A 20,963-nucleotide genomic window follows, 5' to 3' on the forward strand; every position below is an offset into this window, starting at 1 on the left:
CCATTCAGCCCTTCGAGCCAGCACCGCCATTCAATGTGACCATGGCTGATCATCCATAATCAGTAGCCCGTTCCTGCCTTCTCCCCATTACCCTTTACAAGGGAATTAACCTTGTAAACCTACGCTGCACTCCCTCAATAGCAAGAATGTCCTTCCTCAAATTTGGAGACCAAAACTACAAACAATACTTCAGGTGTGGTCTCACTGGGGCCCTGAACAACTGCTGAAGGACTTCTTTGCTCCTATACTCAACTCGTTGAGTTCCTCCAGCAACTTGTATTTAGTTTAGTTTATTGTCATGTGTACTGAGGTACAGCAGAAATATTTTATTGTGTGTTATCCAGTCAGCGAAAAGACTATACATGATTACAATCAAGTTATTTATAGTGTATTGATACATGATAAAATTAATATTGTTTAGTGCAAGATAAAGTCAGTTTAAGGATAGTCAGATGGTCTTCAATGAGGTAGATAATAGCTCAGGACCACTCTCAAGTTGGTGGTAGGACGGGTTAGTTGCCTGATAACAGCTGGGAAGAAACTGTCTCTGAATATGGAGGTGCGTGTTTTCACACTTCCATACCGTTTGCCTGATGGGAGAGGGGAGAAGAGGGAATGCCCGGGGTGAAACTCATCCAGGATTATGCTGCTGGCCTTGCCGAGGCAGCGTGAAGTGTAGATGGAGTCAATGGAAGGGAGGTCGGTTTGTGTGATGGTCTGGGCTGCGCCCACAATTCTCAGCAATTTCTTGTGGTCTTGGACGGAGTTGTTGCCAAACCAAGCTGTGATGCATCCCGATAAAATGCTTGCTACGGCGCATCTGTAGAAGTTGGTGAGAGTTGCTGGAGAAGTTGGGGAGAGTTGGCTCAAGGTTCTGGCATCTGCAGTTTTGTTGTGTGTCCAATGCCCAGCCACACTCTAGTTTCACATTGTGTCACCCTGTACATGCCTGCATTTGACCCATATCCCTCTAAACCTATCCTATACATCTACCTGTCCAAATGTTTTTTAAACATTGCAATAGTACCTGGCTCAATTATCTATTCTGGCAGTTCCTTCCATATACACACCGCCCTCAGTGTGGAAAAAGTTGCTCCTCAGGTTCCTATTGAGTCTTCATCCCCTCCCCTCCCACTCACCTTAAACCTCTATGTTCATGATTTCCCTACTCTGGGTAAACGACTTTGTGTATTCACCCTATCTAATCCCCGCTGATGTTCAACCAGAGTTGAATGGAAAGATAATCTACAGGAGTTTCCAAGGATACCAGGCAGTGGGGGTTGGAATTACAGACAAATCTCCCTTCGCTTGGTTTGGGAACAGCTCCAGCCAAGACCACTGAAATTTTTTTAATTTCAAAATAGACTTTATTCAGGTAATAAATATATACAATACATGAACCATGCAAAAGATTCATCCAACATTTTCGGAGGCTATACAAATTATTCAAACATTACACTCATCAACCTCCCTTTCTATTGACTTCATTTATACCTCACGCTGCCTCGGCAAGGCCAGCAACGTAATCAAGGACCAGTCGCACCCCGGCCACTCCCTCTTCTCCCCTCTCCTATCAGGCCAAAGGTATAGAAGTGTGAAAACACACACCATCAGGGACAATTTCTTCCCAGCTGTTATCAGGCAACTACAACCAGAGAGCAGTGCTGAACTACTATCTACCTCATTGGTGACCCTGGGACTATCCTTGATCAGACTTTGCCGGTTTTATCTTGCACTGAACATCATTCCCTTATTGTGTATCTATTCACTGTAAATGCCTCAATTGTAATCATGTATTGCCTTTGCACTGACTGGATAGCACCAACAAAAACTTTTCACTGTACCTCGGTACACTGACAATACACTGAAGTTTAAAAAAAAAGCAATGTAACATTAAAATACCGTGTTTACGAAGGAACTGCAGATGCTGGAAAATCGAAGGTACACAAAAATGCTGGAGAAACTCAGTGGGTGCAGCAGCATCTATGGAGCGAAGGAAATAGGCAACGTTTCGGGCCGAACCCTTCTTCAGACTGTTGGGGGGTTGGGGTAGGGTAGGGGGGGGGGGGGGGGGGGTAGCGGGAAGAAGAAAGGAATAAGGAGGAGGAGGAGCCCGAAGGCTGAGGAAGGGGAGGAGACAGCAAGGGCTAACAAAATTGGGAGAATTCAATGTTCATGCCCCCAGGATGCAGACTCCCCAAGCGGAATATGAGGTGCTGTTCCTCCAATTTACAGTGTTGCTTGCTCTGGCCATGGAGGAGACCCAGGACAGAGAGGTCGGACACGGAGTGGGAGGAGGAGTTGAAGTGCTGAGCCACCGGGAGGTCAGGTAGGTTTTTGCGGACCGAGCGGAGGTGTTCGGCAAAACATCGCCCAGCCTCCGCTTGGTCTCACCGATGTAGACCTGCTGACATCTAGAGCAGCGGATGCAGTAGATGAGGTTGGAGGAGATGCAGGTAAACCTCTGTCGCACCTGGAGCAACTGCTTGGGTCCTTGAATGGAGTCGAGGGGCATGTAAAACGACATGTGTAGCATCTCTTGCGGTTGCAATGGAAAGTGCCCGGGGAGGGGGTCGTACCGGAGGGAAGGGAAGAATTGACCAGGGAGTTACCGAGGGAGCGGTCTTTGCAGAAGGCAGACATAGGGGGAGATGGGAAGATGTGGCGAGTGGTGGGGTCACGTTGGAAGTGGCGAAACTGACGGAGGACACGTTGGAAGTGACGAAACTGACGGAGGATTAAATACCGAGCCGGACCAAGCACTTACATTTCTTATTTTACCAATAACTCAACATGCGATTGCAAATAAAAACGGATTATCCTGCATGACATTGAAGGTAGGCACAAAATGCTGGAGTAACTCAGCGGATTCAAAGGTGACACAGCGGTGGAGTTGTTGCCTTACAGCGCCAGAGACCCGGGTTCAATCCTGACAGCAGGTGCTGTCTGTACGGAGTTTGTACGTTCTCCCCGTGACCTGCCTGGGTTTTCTCCGGGTGCTCTGGTTTCCTCCCACACTCCAAAGACGTACAGGGGTGTAGACTTCAGTAAAATTGTAAATTGTTCCCAGTGTGTAGGATAGTGCTAGTGTACATGGTGACTGCTGGTCGGCGCGGACTCGGTGGGCCGAAGGGTCTGTTTCCGTGCTACACCCCTAAAGGGTCAGGCAGAATCTGGTGTGAAAAGGAATAGGTGACGTTTTGGGGGTCGAGACCCCTTTTCACTGTGTCCATTACTGTACATTATGCTGTTGTCTGAAGATTAGAAAATATCAGTTTCATTGTCCTGCGGGCAATCCTGTCTCCGCCACCAAAAAATGTGTAGGAAGGAACTGCGGATGCTGGTTTACACCGAAGATAGACACAAAATGCGGGGCAGGCAGCATCTCTGGAGAGAAGGTCTCGAGGTCTGAAGAAGGGTCTCGACCCGAAACGCCACCCATATTCCTTCTCTCTATAGATGCTGAGTTACTCCAGTATTTTGTGTCTATCTTCAACATATTGTGAGGTTGGGTGTTACGGTGCTTATCAAAAGTCCCTCTTTTAAAACTAAAGTCGATGAACCAGCCCCTTCTATTGCCCCGTGCCTTGGACTATAAGTACATTGTGAACCCTCTCTATCTCCCCCCCCCCCCTCTCCCCTGACTCTCAGTCTGAGGAAGGGTCTCGACCCATTCCTTCTCTCCAGAGATGCTGCCTTGTCCCGCTCGAGTTACTCCAGCATTTCGTGTTTATCTTCGGTGTAAACCAGAGCCTGCAGTTCCTTCCTACAACATTGTGAACATGTCGTGTTTTATCCGTGTCTTGAGATGTTTTGCGGTGCGGGGATTGAATGCGGATTTAGTGATTCTGCATGTTCTATGTTTTCCACCCCCTCGGTCGCTGGAGGCTGGATTGTTCCATTAGCTGGGATTCACCCACACGACTCCCAGGGCTGTGATTATTGATCGTGCTCTCCCCCTCTCCCTCCCTCCCTCCCCCGCTTCTCTTATCCAGCACTGCAGTGGCCGCGGAGCTGCAGCATCAAAACACACACACACACACCACCACCACCGGCAGAAGCAATCTCACTTGCAGCCATTTTAGTGTGTGTGTGTGTGTGGGGAGGGGGGAGACCCAGGATAAAATAAACAAGGCAACGGCAGAAGCAGCGAGCAGTCAGAGAGACCGAATTACGCCCGCTGGCTGCTGTGCCTCAAGAGGTCCCCGAAGAAGCCAGCTTTAAAGTAAGTGAACCAGTACCATCTTCACACGGTCAGTTCACCCGGCCGGGTTACCTGGATGCGCTGCTCTAGCTGGGCGGGTCAAGGTTAGATGCCGAGTCGAAATTTTAACTTTATCCAGCGATCTCTCTCTCTCACACACACACACGCATACACGCCGTCTCTCTACTGCGCGGTGACTACTAGTTCATTCATGTCGGCGCTCAAACGCTCCGGTTAACAGGGAACACATGCAGGTAGTTTATCTAAGTTTGTTTGGGCGCATCGCTTGGTGAGTAAATGTTGACGAGGGTCAACTTTGAACACGAGTGCCTGGAACTTAGGTGGTCGGTTGTAATGGATCGGCGCTGATCAATGTTCCCGGGAACTGCAGCGATCACTAAACCCTGTGTGTAGTGAAAACTGTTCCTCGGTTTTTAGCTGCGGGCTCGAAATAATTCCAAGATGATTTATCCCCTTTTCTGATCTGTTCAGCTCGGCCACTTTTCACAAGTGTGAGCCATTGGAAAATAAAAAAGCACCCGGGGTTTGCACATGGTTTTGTGGTTACAATGGTTCACGTCTGACACTAACTGTCACCCTTATCAAGTAATAGACACAAAATGCTGGATGTAACTCAGAGGGACAGGCAGTATGTTTACGAAGGAACTGCAGATGCTGGAAAATCGAAGGTACACAAAAATGCTGGAGAAACTCAGCGGGTGCAGCAGCATCTATGGAGCGAAGGAAATAGGCAACGTTTCGGGCCGAAATCCTTCTTCAGACTGATAGGGGGCATCTCTGGAGAGAAGGAATGGGTCGAGACCTTTCTTCAGACTGAGAGTCAGGGGACACAGAGATAAGGAAGGGTAAGGTGTGAAAACGAGAGAACAGAGAGGACGATCATCATTGAAAATGTAGAAAGGAACATTGTTAGCCAGGGGAAGGTGACAACGAGACATACAACGATAATATGTAATCAGGGAGGGGGGGGGGGCAGTGAAACTGGTGGGAGAACTGGGATGGGGGGAGGGGTGGAGAGAGAGGGAAGGCAAGGGTTACTTGGTCAATGTGAACTTTCTAGTTACAGTTAATTCAGTTCGGACATCCGATGTATCTATCGGAGATAGATAGGTTCTTGATCAGTTCGGGTGTCAGAGGTTGTGGGGAGAAGGCAGGACAATGGGGTTAGGAGGGAGAGATAGATCAGCCATGATTGAATGGCGTAGTAGACTTGATGGGCCGAATGACCTAATTCTACTCTTATTCCTTATGACGTTGTGACAAGCTTAAGGGGGGCAAAATATGTATTTTTGAAAGCGAACCAAGCAGCGAGTTGATTTGTAAATGTCCTTGTGTGGTGAGAGAGAATTGGTCCATCAAGTCTACTCCGTCATGGCTGATCTATCTCTCCCTCCTAACCCCATTCTCCTGCCTTCTCCCCCATAACACCCGAATAACACAGAATGTGCGGTGGTTTTTGTTGAGGATTGTCACCCGAACCTACATCAGACTGATTGCGATTGATCAGCAGTTGTCATAGACCATCTCGCCGGGGGAATGTCTTTGAGCCGGTGGAAAGGGCGCTTGTGCAGTGTGGAACTAGCAGTGGCCAGCGCGCTTTGTGTTTTAGGTATCCAAGACACGTCCGATTGAGCCGAGGTCCGGGTTAGTCTTGTGTTAACTTACTGCCGCAGAGAGACTGAGTCATCTCGGAGCTGTCATTTCAGCACCGTGCAGATAGACGCAGAATATCAGGAGCGCAACGGCAAACACCAAAAAAATCTCAAGTCAGCCTGCGTTTTGAACGACTTTGCGATCCGATAGTGTAACTTCACGGGGTCTTAGAAAAGTTGACTTTTGTCTTTTGGCCACAACGGTGCAAAGGGAGGTGACATTAACTTTAAAAATCGCTCTTGTTTGACCGCGTTGCAGAAGTAAGTAGACCGCTATGCGTTTTCACTGAACGCTACAATTGCCTAAGGGAGGCTAGTTCGCATACATGCGGGTTAAAGTATTGCCTGTTTCGGGGGCGCGGGTGCTGCGAGGAGGCTTCAAATGTTATTTGCAGGGGGGGGGAGGGGGTGGGGGGTTGTGATTCGGTTCTTAAAGCTGGCGATGTTAAAGAACGTCGTGGACTCTTACTTGGAAGTTCATTTTTATAAAACGAGTTGATCCCCCCCCCCCCCCCCCCCCCCTCACACTCAAAGACAAATTGCATTAGAAATGAATGGAGTTGCTTTAAAATGTTCCTCTCAAAACAATGCAACTCGGATTCTTTCTACCGGCAATGGTCTTTGAGACATATAGCTTGTTCAATTTAAACGTAAAATGTCTTAAAATGAAATGTTTAGGCGTCCCATTATTGTGCTGAGCCTTCCATTTGGTATCGCCTTCCTCCCCTCACCAATCTTCAATTTTTAACTCAAGAAACTGAAGATATATTTGGGAGGGATCTTTATTTTCCGAAGAACCTCAGTAAAATGTTGAAATACCACCGGCCACCCAAAAGCGTAAATATCTAACGTTGCGTGTCAACTAATCTTATGCTAGCCATTGATCGCCTGAATCCACCACGACACGTCTGTTCTGTCACAAATTTGACGGACAGAACGGATCATTACATTTATTCCGTACGGTTTTATTAAGACTGTGCACCATCAAGGTGCTCTTTGTCAATGTTCTCAGAGGGAAAGCCACTGTTTTTTGAAAAGGAACCCCCGATGTGCTTTGTGTTCTTATCAGACTAAACTTCTAATTGTGAAAGTTTCCTTGGAGTATAATGTCTTATTTATCACTGATCATGTGCCGTTGGTCTAAGGTAGAGTTTGTTTTTCATTACATTGTCTTTGCCCGTCTTCTTCCCCAGCCTTTAGCAGTGGCGGCTGCCAAATTGTTAGTAAAATGCATTTAAATAACACATATAATGATTATGCCTATGTATTTGGATGAATTAATTTAGAATGCTTGTGATCTGTCAAATCTCTGATTAATGAAAACAATAACTTGTCTTTTTCAATATTTGATCAGAATTTATTTTTTCAAGGGCCATGTTTGCTTATAATTGTCTGCAGAATCAGTTTAGAGTATTTGCTTCATTTTTAAATCAAATCATTTAATTTCATTGACCAGAAAGCTCCAAAGCTGTAAATTATATTGGAGGGAGAAAAAGTCACCAAATTCATTCCATTCTGCCTCCACTTTAAACAGTTAATATTCAATAATTTCTGTATTGAGCACCACATCGGTTGGTGGTGAATTGGCTTCAGTGAATTATGTTTTGAATCTTATGACACAATTCCAATTGCTGGTTCCAGCCATACAACCACTGGGTAGTTGCAAGGTTATTTTCTCTTGCAGGGAGGTGTGTGGCGAATGCAGACTAACTTATTACGTACAAGGGACTAACTGCAGAATCCCTAACACTGAAATTATAGTGACCTCTAATTTATCTGTAAGACTGCACCATTCGTAACAGCCTTAAACATGTACCGCTGCAAAGAGGCACAGATATATATATGTTTTAATGCAGGACTTGCATCAAGGGCAAGTGTTGCATTTAGTGAGTACTGACAATGGGATTATCCCTTTCCCAGCCATGTAGGAGTTAGCAGGGTGACGACACAGAGAGAACATGGCGCTCACAATAATAGGGCACATTCTATTCTTTTGCCCTTCAAACGTTTTTAAAAAAAGGCCATTTTGAAGATATGTACAGGTATCATCGTTCTGTATATTTTTCAATTCTTGAATATCTAACTGTAGGCCAGGGGCATCCCAGCAACACAGATAGCTTCCACGCTGAGGATTTCTTCTCTCTTGCATCTTGCAGAGGTTAACAATGAGACTGTACCTTTCTTCCAAAATGTCGGAGAGAATTAAAAAATAATTTCACTTATCGTACCATCAGTTAGAACATAGAACAGTCTGTACAACATTTGGGGTTCAAATGTTAGCCAAAACCTTCCTGGATTAGTTATCCAGGCTACCGAATGTTCCTGCCTGTACTTGGACCTCTTTGGCATTCAGCAAGGAAGGAATAAGCAGTCAAAACATGAAGTTGTGAATATTTCTGGCATCTGCATCAATTTGAATATCAGATCAGGAAACAAAGAAATAGATGTATTTGTGACCCCTATTATAATCAAATAGCCCGTGATTGGGTTTTGGAACACAGACATTTGTAGAACTATATTGCAACGTGAGTTAGCATCTTCAAGTGGATGAAACATTCTGTGGGAGGAGATATCACAACTGCGATGGAGCGTAGAAGACAAAACCTTCCGGGGAAAATAACTACATTTTCAGAATCGTTCGATTCCTGCCCTATTCATGACGGGGAGGCCAGACTGAAGAATGTAAGCGGTTTGAAAAATAATAGAATCGTTATTTTTAAAAGATGGGGCGAAAAGATGGGTTTGTCGTTGTTTGTTGCCTTCATTCATCTCTGGCAGAGGATCATACCTGAATGGGCAGCGATGAGCAGACAATGCTCCATGTTTAACCGTTACTGTGCTGGTTAGTGGGCACCTTGAAAATCACCAGTCATGGGAGCCTCCCCACTTATAAGAATATTTTGTTTTATTGTTCGATATTCCTTAAATTTGATCTGTGTGATTTTAATGGGGGGGGGGGAAGTTATTTTCCACACGGTGCTATCATCTGTACGATGCCATTGTAGTTACATTTCAGGCTCTGTTCCGTGGTGTAAAATGGAGTCAGGTCTTAGGAGTCTGCTGCAGAGTGTGAGTCAGAGCTGAACGCAGTCAGACTCTGCAGAATAGATTCTCTTCAGCACCTTCTGTGTAGAACGTGGACCTGCGCATTCTTGTCGAGTTTAACATACTCGCACAGTGTGGAAGCAGGCCCTTCGGCCCAACTGGCCAACGTGCAACTTTTTCTACTTTCTCCGTACAGGGCTTGCTCTCTGGACGTTATTTTGGACTAAACATTATTCCCTTTATCATGTATCAGTACACTGAGGATAGCTTGATTGTAATCTTGCATAGTCTTTCGGCTGACTGGATAACACATAACGAAAAAGCTTTTCACTGTGACTTGGTACACGTGACAGTAAACTAATGTAAACTGAGAGGATTTGTTTAGGTTTAGTTTAGAGATACAGCGTGGAAACAGACATTTTGGCCCACCGAGTCTGCGCCGACCAGCGATCCCCCGTACACTAGCACAGGGAAACTGCGCCTAATTTACAATATTTACTGAAGCCAATTAACCTACAAACCTGTACGTCTTTGGAGTGTGGGAAGAAACCCGGAGGACCTGGGGAAAACCCACACAGGTCACAGGGAGAACGTACAAACACCACGTAGACAGCACCTGTAGTCAGGATCGAACCTGTGTCTCTAGCTGCACCACTGTGATGCTCTAGGATGACCTAGGTTCTCCATGCCCAGTCATCAGCCAGCACTGTGCCTGATCTGCTGTATCCAGAATGATTCAGCATTCAACGTCTCTCTTGTTGTCTACATTACCACCCAGCCCTAAAATGATATTTCACTCAGCTGACCTCATCAAAGATGTTGAAAATGTAATTTCATGTCCCATCAAAATCAAATTTCACAAAAGTATTGGAGAGTTCATTGTGTTAGTTCCCCATGACTAAATCGGCGAGCTTATTTTCTAAATGGGGAGGGAATTCAGAAATGGGAGGTGCAAAGGGGCTTGCCAGGGCTGGTATAGGATTCCCAAAAAGTTAAATTGCAAGCTGAATCGGTAATAAGGAAGGCCAATGCAATGCTAGCATTTATTTAGAGAGGGCTAGAATATAAAAACAGGGATGTAATGCTGAGGCTCTATAAGGCAATAGTCAGACTGCATTTGGAGTAATGTGAGCAGTTTTGGGCCCTATATCTGAGGAAGGATGTGCTGGCGTTGAAAAGTGTCCAGAGGAGGTTTACGAGAATCATAAACCAGGATTGAGTGGGTTAACATATGATGAGCGTTTGACGGCACTGGGACTGTACTCGGGGAACCTCATTGAAACTAAAGAGCCTGTCCCACGAGCATGCGACTCCATGCGGCAAGCACGACCTAACATGGTCGCTTGAGCCGTACGGCCTTGCGGGGCCGGTCCCACTTCGATCGCCGGAGCCGTATGTAGTTGTGCGGAGCTGCTCCCGATATCGCGCGGGGCTCCGAAAATCTGACCGTGTTCAAAAACTTCGCGCGGCATCGGCCGCCTCAACGCCTTGACGGGCATGCGCAGTGTCTTGACGCCGTACATCACGCGCGAACTTCCCGCGGACTTCGCTTGAACTTCACGTCACTCACTCGACCTCCGCGTGGCCCCCGCTTCCGGTTTGGTCGCGCTTGCTGCATGCAGGCGCATGCTGGTGGGACCGGCCCTTTACTGAATTGTGAAAGGCCTGGATAGAGAGGGTGTGGGGAGGATGTTTCCACTAGTGGGAGAGTCTAGGACCAGTGGTCATGGCCTCAGAATTAAAGGACATTCCTGTGGGAAGGAGATGAGGTCGGTGGTGTATCTGTGGAATTAATTGCCACAGAGGGCTGTGGAGGCCAAGTCAATGGATATTTTGAAGGAGGAGATTGACAGGTACTTGATTGGTAGGGGTGTCAATGGTTATGGGGGAGCAGGCAGGAGAATGGGGTAGGAGGGAAAGATCATCATCATCATCGGCGGTCACTCGAAACAAGTATGACTGTCCTCTCCTCTCTATAGAGTCGTCTACTTGTGGGTCTGCAGATGTCTGTAAAGGCCGATCCACGATCCACACACCTTGGTGGCTGTGTTTCTGACCGCGTGTGTTGATACCTCTGGACACTGTAATCCAGTCGGTAAGTTTGAGGTAGGCTATTTTTAGGGCACCATTTCTAACCCTTACCCCAAGTGGGGTGAGCAGAGTGGATCCTAAAGGGGACTGCTCAGTCGTGGGTGCAGCTGCCTAAGGAATCTTCTGCCTCCTTCCAAGAGTCCAGCGACTGAATCTAGCATCCACCGCCTGATGTGCCAGCTCATGACTATGGGCTTCCTGATCTCACAATCCTGCCCCTGTTGCCATTTGCTGGTCACCACAGGACTTAATCTAGGGTGGTAGGGATGATTCCTATATGGAGGACGCCAGTGCGTGACTTTGTTTAACGTGGGGAGACTGGTGCACAGACAGACACCACATGGTCTTTGACTGATCTGGGTCAGGATTCAGTGGTGTGGAGTCCAAGACGACTGGAGACCCTTTTCTGCTGCAGCCTTCATCTGCCTTCCCAGCCGTTGTGACGCTCCACTAAGGTCAGCCACCATCCTCTGCCTGTTCCACCGTTGAGGTCTTGGTTGGATTGCTCTTTCTCAGAGACCTCCCCCTTGACCTTACCGTCATGGGTGGCCCTACCAGGAGCATAGCTCCAGACGGCATCGCTCTCAGGATCTAGGGGCCACACAAGCTTCTCCACCACGACAAGGTGTCACTCCATGGAGAAGAGGAGGGAGAGATAGATCAGCCATGATTGGATGGCAGAGTAGACATGATGGGCCGAATGGCCTAATTCTGCTCGTATAAATTATGAACATTACGAGCTGTGCCATAAGGTTGGTTAGCTTCAGAAATAATTAAAGGGGGAACATTTTCTAAAGTTGCAGAGGAGGCAGAGATTATTTCCAGCTCAACATATTCTTAGAACCTCCGAGGAAAGAAGTTAGGCCAAAATCTTCACCTCACTCCTGTTTCAAGTCAGTTCAGATTTTCAGCTGGGAGTTTATATGGGTTGTAAGAGAACACACATTTTGATTTAAGAAATAAAGCAGTTGTGAAAAATTCAAATTTGAAGTAGCTTTAATAAAAATGATTGTTGCCTTTAAAATCTTCATTCTTGAGATCTTCTATCACTGACATGTTTGGGTCATTTCAAGTTGCAAAACATCAGCTGCCAGAAATCTAAAATAAAAATAGACAATGCTGCAAATATTCAGCAGGTCAGGCAGCATCCATGGAGCCATTAACAGATTTCATATTTTAGGTTGAGAATCTTTCATCCATGGCTTTGGAAAGTTATCGAAAATGGACACAAAATGCTGGAGTAACTCGACGGGGCAGGCAGCATCTCTGTAGAGATGGGTGACGTTATGAAAGTTATTGACCTGTAATGTTACTGTAATGAGGATAGCTGAGGGATCCAGCACAGTCTGCTCCATGCCCATGGGACATAGTGCGGATCTGAAGATACATAGAGACCCGACTAGATGCAAGGAACGGAGGGACACGGATCATGTACATGTAGATGAGACCAGTTTATATTGGCATGATGTTCGGCACAAACATTGTGGACCAAAGGGCCTGTTCCTGTGCTGTACTTCTCAACCTTTTATGCGCTAGTGATACCGATGTGATAGTGGAACTTAAGAGGCTTAGAGACAGGCACATGGATGTGCTGGGTAGATAGGATATGGATCACATGCAAACTGATAAGTGTCATCATCTATGACACAGACGTTGTTGGCTAAAGGGCCTGTTTGGGTGCTGTACAATGTCTGTGTAGGTAGGTGTTGTACACATCATTCACTGGACATCATTGTTTCTTCTGCAGTAATTCAGTGAAGAAAGCTAATGGAATGTTGGCCTTCATCACAAGAGGATTTCAGTAGAGGAGTAAAGAGGTTCTTCTGCAGTTGTATAGGGCTCTGGTGAGACCACATCTGGAGTATTGTGTACAGTTTTGGTCTCCTAATTTGAGGAAGAACATCCTTGTGATTGAGGCAGTGCAGCGTAGGTTCACGAGATTGATCCCTGGGATGGCGGGACTGTCATATGAGGAAAGATTGAAAAGACTTGGCTTGTATTCACTGGAGTTTAGAAGGGTGAAGGGTTATCTTATAGAAACATATAAAATTATAAAAGGACTGGACAAGCTAGATGCAGGAAAAATGTTCCCAATGTTGGGCGAGTCCAGAACCAGGGGCCACAGTCTTAGAATAAAGGGGAGGTCATTTAAGACTGAGGTGAGAAAAAACTTTTTCACCCAGAGAGTTGTGAATTTATGGAATTCCCTGCCACAGAGGGCAGTGGAGGCCAAATCACTGGATGGATTTAGGAGAGAGTTAGATAGAGCTCTAGGGGCTAGTGGAGTCAAGGGATATGGGGAGGAGACAGGCACGGGTTATTGATAGGGGACGATCAGCCATGATCGCAATGAATGGCGGTGCTGGCTCGAAGGGCTGAATGGCCTCCTCCTGCACCTATTTTCTTTGTTTCTATGCCTATGTTTCTATCAGCTCTGTTATTCCCATCGTAAAGTCCTCTGATACAATGTTTTGGTTTCCCAACCACTCATCTGGAATTTGAACTCAAAATCTGAGTTGCCGGGTGATACATGAAATATCACTTCATCTTCCAAATTGGTTCAATTCCACTTTCCACTTTCAGTCCAGAATTCAACACTTTCAGATAATCAGCCATTCCAGCCTTGAATCTTCAAATCCAGTATTTGTTCACTCTTCTCTACTGTAAATTCAGAATTTATTTGTTTCCATCCTTAAGCACTTACCGCTGGAAGGAGCAGCACGCCTGCCAGTCGGTTGTTGCGCAATGTGTTAGACGTAATGAAGCGCATGCGGGCTGACGGCCTTCTTCACGTAGTCACTCACGTGACTCCGAAGTAAAATTCACTGTCACGTTTACCGAGGTACAGTGCTGAAGAAGGGTCCCAACCCGAAACGTCACCCATTCCTTCTCTCCAGAGATGCTGCCTGTCCCGCTGAGTTACTCCAGCATTTTGTGTCGATCTTCGAGGTACAGTGAAAAGCTTTTGTTGCGTGCTAACCAGTCAGCAGAAAGACAATATGTGATCACAATCGATCCATTTACAGTGTATAGATACATGATGAGGGAATGACGTTTAGTGCAAGGTGAAGCCAGCAAAGTCCGATGAAGGGTAGTTTAAGGGTCACCAAAGAGGTAGATAGTAGTTCAGCACTGCTCTCTGGTTGTGGTAGGATGATTCAGTTGCCTGATAACAGCTGGGAAGAAACTGTCCCTGAATCTTGTGGTGTGTGTTTTCACACTCCCACTCACAAATATGTACTACAATACTTATGGGCTGGTGTAAAAAAGAAACTGCATATGCTGGTTTTGACATAAAGACACAACGTGCCAGAGTAACTCAGTGGGTCAGGCAACATCTCAGGATAACATGGATAGGAGGTTTCAGTTAGGGACTCTTCTTCAGACTCTAGCACTGTGTGTCCTTATGGGTTTTTCCACCTAGAGCAATTTTTGAAGAATGGTTAGTGTATTGGTGGACCAGGTTCTGCACACCAAAACATAAACATTTTTTAAAGTGCTTGATTTCAATGCATGGGAGGAAACTGGGAAAACCCACACGGTCACAGGGAAAACGTAAAACTGTACGGACAGCACCCATGTGCCGGGAGATAGCAGGGCAGCACAGTGGCACAGCTGGCTCACAGCACCAGAGATATCCTCCCACATCCCAAAGACCTGCAGGCTTTAAGGTTACCAGACCCATCAGACCACCAAGACCACGGCAACCTGTGATCACCTGTTCACACTACTTCTATGCTATCCAACTTTCTCATCCACTCCCCACACACTAGGGGCAATTTACCTCGTCCCAAAGACTTGCGGGTGTGTAGCTTAATAGGTCTCTGTAAATTCCCACAAGTGTGAGTAGTGGATGGATTAGAATGTTGGATACTATAGAACTAGTGTTGCTATAGAGGGAGTGCAGCATAGGTTCACCAGGTTAATTCCCGGGATGGCGGGACTGACATATGATGAAAGAATGGGTTGACTGGGCTTGTATTCACTGGAATTTAGAAGGATGAGAGAATATAGAAACATATAAAATTCTTAAAGGATTGGACAGGCTAGATGCAGGAAAATTGTCCCCGATGTTGGGGGAGTCCAGACCAGGTGTCATAGAAAAATAGAAACATAGAAAATAGGTGCAGGAGGAGGCCATTCGGCCCTTCGAGCCAGCACCGCCATTCATTGTGATCATGGCTGATTGTCCCCTATCAATAACCCGTGCCTGACTTCTCCCCATATCCCTTGACTCCACTTGCCCCTAGAGCTCTATACAACTCTCGGGTCACAGTTTAAGAATATGGTTTGGCCATTTAGGATTGAGATGAGGATTTTTTTTTTTCACCCAGTGAGTTGTAAATCTGTGGAATTCTCTGTCACAGAAACATAGAAAATAGGTGCAGGAGTAGGCCATTCAGCCCTTCAAGCCTGCACCGCCATTCAATATGATCATGGCTGATCATCCAACTCAGTATCCTGTACCTGCCTTCTCTCCATACCCCCTGATCCACAATGGCCACATCTAACTCCCTTTTAAATATAGCCAATGAACTGGCCTCAACTACCTTCTGTGGCAGAGAATTCCAGAGATTCACCACTCTCTGTGTGAAAAATGTTTTTTCTCATCTCGGTCCTAAAAGGTTTCCCCCTTATCCTTAAAAGGCAATGAAGGCCAATTCACTGGATGTTTTCAAGAGAGAGATTTAGTTCTCAGGGCTAAAGGAATCAAGGGATATGGGGAGAAAGCAGGAATGGGGTACTGAGTTGGATGATCAGCCATGATCCTATTGAATGGCGGTGCTGGCTCGAAGAGCTGAATGGCCTACTCCTGCACCTATTTTCTGTTTCTATGTTAGTGGGAATAGGTGATCAATGGTCGGTATGGTCTCGATGGGCCGATGGGCCTGTTTCCAAGCCATATCTTTCAATTAATTGTTGAGGAAGGGAGAATATTTTAGGGGAATGTCTGGTCATGACTGAATGACGAGAATAAAAACAGGGTTAATAATTAATCTGGAAAAGAAAGTTACATATAGAGAGAGGGTAATTCATTATAGTTTCAGTATAGTTTCTAATGCCTGGTAAGAAACATCTATTTAGCAACATATGATATGGGAAAACAGGAACAGTGGTGGGTCATTTGGCCCATCCAGCCTGTTCAATCATTCAGCACAAACATGGCTTATCAACTACTTTAGCCCCTTGTTCCTGCATTCTCTCAATATACTTTTGCCATTAATAAATGTATTTACCTGCCTCTTAATGGCTTGGCTTCCACTGTCTTGTCGAATGGAAACTGGTTACTCCGGGTGATCCGGTTTCCTCCCTCATCCCAAAGACGTATCAAGCAACGGAATCATCCTACCAACAACTAGAGAGCAGTCCTGAACTACCATCTAGCTCATTGGAGACCCTTGGACTATCTTTGATCGGACTTTACTGGCTTTATCTTGCACTAAACATTATTCAAATTATTTTATCACGTATCTGAACACGGCGGATGGCTCTATTGTAATCATGTATTGTCTGTCTAAAGCTTTTCACTGTGCCTCAGTACACGTGACAATAACCTAAACTCATAAACCAAACTCGACTTGCATGTTTGTAGGTTAATTGGTCTTCAAAAATTGCCCCTAGTGTGTAGGGAGTGGATGTGAAAGTGGATAGCACACCACAGAAGCTTTTCACTGTACCTCGGTACACGTGACAATTAAACTAAACTGAACAGCATAGAACTATTGTGAATGGCTGATTGATGGTCAGCATGGTCTCGGTGGGCCGAAGGGTTCACTCCTGCTGGGTGAAGATATTTCTCCAGTTATATGTAGCAAACCTTGTTCAGTAAGGCCTTGAGCCCTGGACTCAACAGCTACTGAGGACAACTTATCTAATCCTATTAGAAAGATCTCTTTGCTTTCTCTGTGCTGCCTTCTCAGTCTTCCAAACTTAGGCTTAATTGACCCAATCTCTCCTCAAAAATGAGAACTGCCATTCCAGGAATCAGTCTAGTAAACCTTCATTGCATTCTCATCATGACAGTGGTGGTCTGGTTTCCTCCCTTATCCCAAAAGCATGCGGGTTTGTAGGCTAATTGGGCCTCTGTAAATTGTGCATAATTGGTCGGTAGTCGATGCGACAGTGGGTTAACATAGAACGAATGTGAACGGGTGATCAATGGATAGCGTGGACTTGGTGGGCCGAAGGGCCTATTTCCATGCCGTATCTTTAAAGTGAAAAAATAATATCCTTCCTCGGATAAGGAGACCAAAACTGCGCTCATCACATGAGATTGGGTCTTCCCAAGGGCCTGCACAGCTGCAGTAAGATATCCTTGCTTTTACTCTCATCACTGGCCCACTACTGATGTGTAAAATGGTTGTGCAGCATGCTTTGTTCAATGGTTCAATGATACTTTACGATACTTTATACAGTGAAATGCTTTGATTAATAAAATAATGCAGCAGACCTCACCAAGGCGGTACACAGGTGTTGCCACGTTTTGGCATCGGCAAAGTTAAAAAAGTTAATCGAACAGTTCTGTCTACTGCCTGTGGCCGCATTTGGCAGAAGCCCCCCCCCCCCACCTGCCTGGGTCCTCTTTCATTTCTGTTTTGTTATGAGTAATATTGCAAATTAAATTTACATTTCCGTATCACATTATTCTCTTGTTTCATACATTACACATGAAACAAATCAACCCCTCTAAGGCACTAGATGATCACATTGTTCCTAACCCAACAACAAATATATAACTGACCATTTAACCTGATCAGCCAATGGTAACATGTATCTTGCAAGGAAGGAAGAGTCTAAATTGCTGCCCTGTTTACATGCACTTCTGAAGAAGGGTCCCGACCCGAAAAGTCACCTGTCCATAGCCTCCACAGATGCTGCCTGACCTGCTGAGTTCCTCTAGCACTGTGCTTTGCTCAATATTCCAACATTTAGCTGCCTTTCTTTACTATCCTAGTGGCGGCGCGGCTCTGGCTGCAGCGGCTCTCCGGCAGTCCTGTTTGTTTTGTGTTTTTTGGGTTGTTTATTTTCGTTTTGGTTAGTCTAGTTTTGGTTTTTAGTTTGTGTTTTTTGGGGGGGGGGGGGTTGAAACGGGGCTTGCTGTCTCTCCCTGCGGGGGAATGCGACTTTTTTGTCGTATTCCCCTTCTCTGCCTCCGTCTGCGCTGAGGCCTAATGGCGGAGCTGGCGACCTCGAGGCTCAGGAGGCAGAGCCCGCCAGGACTCGCACTGAGCTCGCTCCCATGAGGACGGCCCGGCTCGGGGCTGGAACAGGGCTTCCGTGAGGGGCTGTGACGGCCGGCCCGAGGAAGGAACGGTGCTCCCGTCAGAGTGGCCGAGCTCGGGGAGGTACGGCGTTCCCAGCCCGAGGGAGGAGCGGCGCCCGGTCGGGGCGGCCCAGCCCGAGGGAGGAGCGGCGCCCGGTCGGGGTGGCCCAGCCCGAGGGAGGAGCGGCGCCCGGTCGGGGCGGCCCAGCCGAGGGAGGAGCGGCGCCCAGTCGGGGCGGCCCAGCCCGAGGGAGGAGCGGTGCCCGGTCGGGGCGGCCCAGCCCGAGGGAGGAGCGGCGCCCGGTCGGGGCGGCCCAGCCCGAGGGAGGAGCGGTGCCCGGTCGGGGCGGCCCAGCCCGAGGGAGAAGCGGCGCCCGGTCGGGGCGGCCCAGCCCGAGGGAGGAGCGGCGGCCTGGCGCGAGGCTGAGACGGTGGCAGTACTCACGTGAGGGCGATCCGGCTCGGGGCTGGAATGATGCTCCGGGGGCTGGGACGGCAGTTCTGGCGGCGGTGGCCTGAGACCGGGGTTCGGCCGCGGGCCAGCGGCTGCGTCAGCAGGTCTGGTGAGCGGCAGCTTCGACCACCCCGGGCCGCGGTGTTTGAGCCGCAGGACAGGTTTTAACATCGCCCGGGGAGTATCGCCTCAGCGCAGAAGGAGAAGAGGAGGGAAGAGACTGCAGCCCTAAGACTTTTGCCTCCATCACAGTGAGGAGATGTTGGGTGGACTCACTGTGGTGGATGTTAATATGTGTTTATTGTTGTTTTTTATTGTATTGTATGTATGACTGCTTAAATTTCGTTCAGACTTCGGTCTGGATGACAATAAAAGGCTATTCTATTCTATATTCTACTATCACTTAGCTTATTGCTCATGAATGTTGATAAGGGAGCCATTTAAACTCAGTTTGAAATCTTCATCTTTAGAATGGAGTTGCAAGATATACAATAGTTGTAGTTTAGTTTAGTTTAGAGATACAGCGTAGAAACAGGCCCTTTGGCCCACAAAATCCGCGTCGACCAGTGATCCCCACATATGAATACTACCTTTCACGCACCAGGGACAATTTTACATTGATACCAAGCCAATGGCTTGACTGGGCTTGTATTCACTGGAATTTAGAAAGATGAGAGAATATAGAAACATATAAAATTCCCTCCCACTTTGGAGTGTGGGAGGGAACTGAAGATCTCAGAGAAAACCCACGCAGATCACGGGGAGAATTTACAAACTCCGTACAGACAGCACCTATAGTCAGGATTGAACCCGGGTCTCGGCTGCTGTAAGGCAGCAACTCTACCGCTGCGCCACTGTGCTGCCCTCAGTTAAGAATAAAATGGAACAAACTGTGAAGTGATTGAGGCAGGTACTATAACAACACCAAAAAAAACACATTTGAACCGGTAAATGGGTAGGAAAGGTTTACAAATGGATATCTTTAACAGCATGGACTAGTTGGGACTGTTTCCATGACTCTAAAAGTAGGCCGGGGTAGAGGACGAATACAATCCCATCACCTTCCACTGGGGTTGGTTGGATCAAGAATTTCTGCATGGTTTCTGGTTAACAGCTCCATCCAAGACCGCGAGAAATGGCAGAGAATTGTGGACGCAGCCCAGGCCATCAGGCAAACCAACCTCCCTTCCATTGACTCCATCTACATTACACGCTGCCTCGGCAAGGCCAGCAGCATAATCAAGGACCAGTCTCTCCTCCCCCATCAGGCAAGAAATACAGAATGTGTAAAACACATGCCTCCCGATTGAGGGAAGGTTTCTTTCCAGCTGTCATCAGGCAACTGAACCATTCTACCAACAACTCGAGAGCTGCCCTGAACAACTATCTACCTCACTGGAGACCTTCGAACTATCTTTAACCAAACTTTACTGCATTATCCTGTGTCTGTCCACTCTGGATGGCTTGATTGATCAGCCATGATTGAATGGCGGAGTGGGACTTGATGGGCCGAGTGGCCTAATTCTACTCCTATCACTTGTGTACTCGTGATTGTAATCACGCATTGTCTTTCTGCTGACTGGTTAGCACGCAACAAAAAAAAGGCTTTACACTGAGGGGTAGCTTTTTCACACAAAGGGTGGTGGGTGTATGGAACCAGCTGCCATAGGAGGTAGTTGAGGCTGGGACTATCCCAACATTCAAGAAACAGTTAGACAGGACAGGTTTGGAGGGATATGGACCAAACGCGGGCAGGTGGACCTAGTGTAGCTGGGACATGTTGGCCGGTGTGGGCAAGTTGGGCCGAAGGTCCTGTTTGCACCCTGTATCACGCAATGACTCTCTATGACTCTCTGACTATGACTGTACCTCGGTACATGTGACTATGAACTCTACTATCACCCAGCAAGTGAATTCTCATGGATTTCAGTTCTGAAGAAACTCCCATATGGTCCCCATCCAAACCATGTATGATTATAATGAATCAAACATCTCTGCTTCAGTTTTAAACAGCTGGAAGCTGAAAGATTCCATTTATACATCGTTCTTTTTTTATTTTCAAAAGTAAATTTGTCAAGATGGCTTTTTTTTTTAAAACCTCGTCTCTCGTGGATATCCAGTCCCATCAGCAGAGACGTTCTTTGCTGGTTCCAGGCGGGGAGGAATCTTTCCATTGAACCTGTGTTCCCAACATGTCATTTCGATCAGGATGTTAAACCATCGACCCCGTTT

General features: G+C 46.8%; 1 protein-coding gene across 1 annotated transcript in view; it reads left to right on the forward strand.

The window, feature by feature from the left end:
* Window positions 1–5,824: 5,824 nt before the first annotated feature.
* LOC116971226 (synaptic vesicle glycoprotein 2C-like) overlaps window positions 5,825–20,963 on the forward strand; it is a 44,775-nt gene continuing 29,636 nt past the window's right edge. The window contains exon 1 of the mRNA XM_033018211.1: window positions 5,825–6,138. The gene's annotated coding sequence lies outside the window, so the exon portion shown is untranslated. The remainder of the gene's footprint in view (window positions 6,139–20,963) is intronic.

The sequence above is a fragment of the Amblyraja radiata genome, chromosome 3, assembly GCF_010909765.2.
Source record: "Amblyraja radiata isolate CabotCenter1 chromosome 3, sAmbRad1.1.pri, whole genome shotgun sequence".
Lineage (NCBI taxonomy): Eukaryota > Metazoa > Chordata > Chondrichthyes > Rajiformes > Rajidae > Amblyraja > Amblyraja radiata.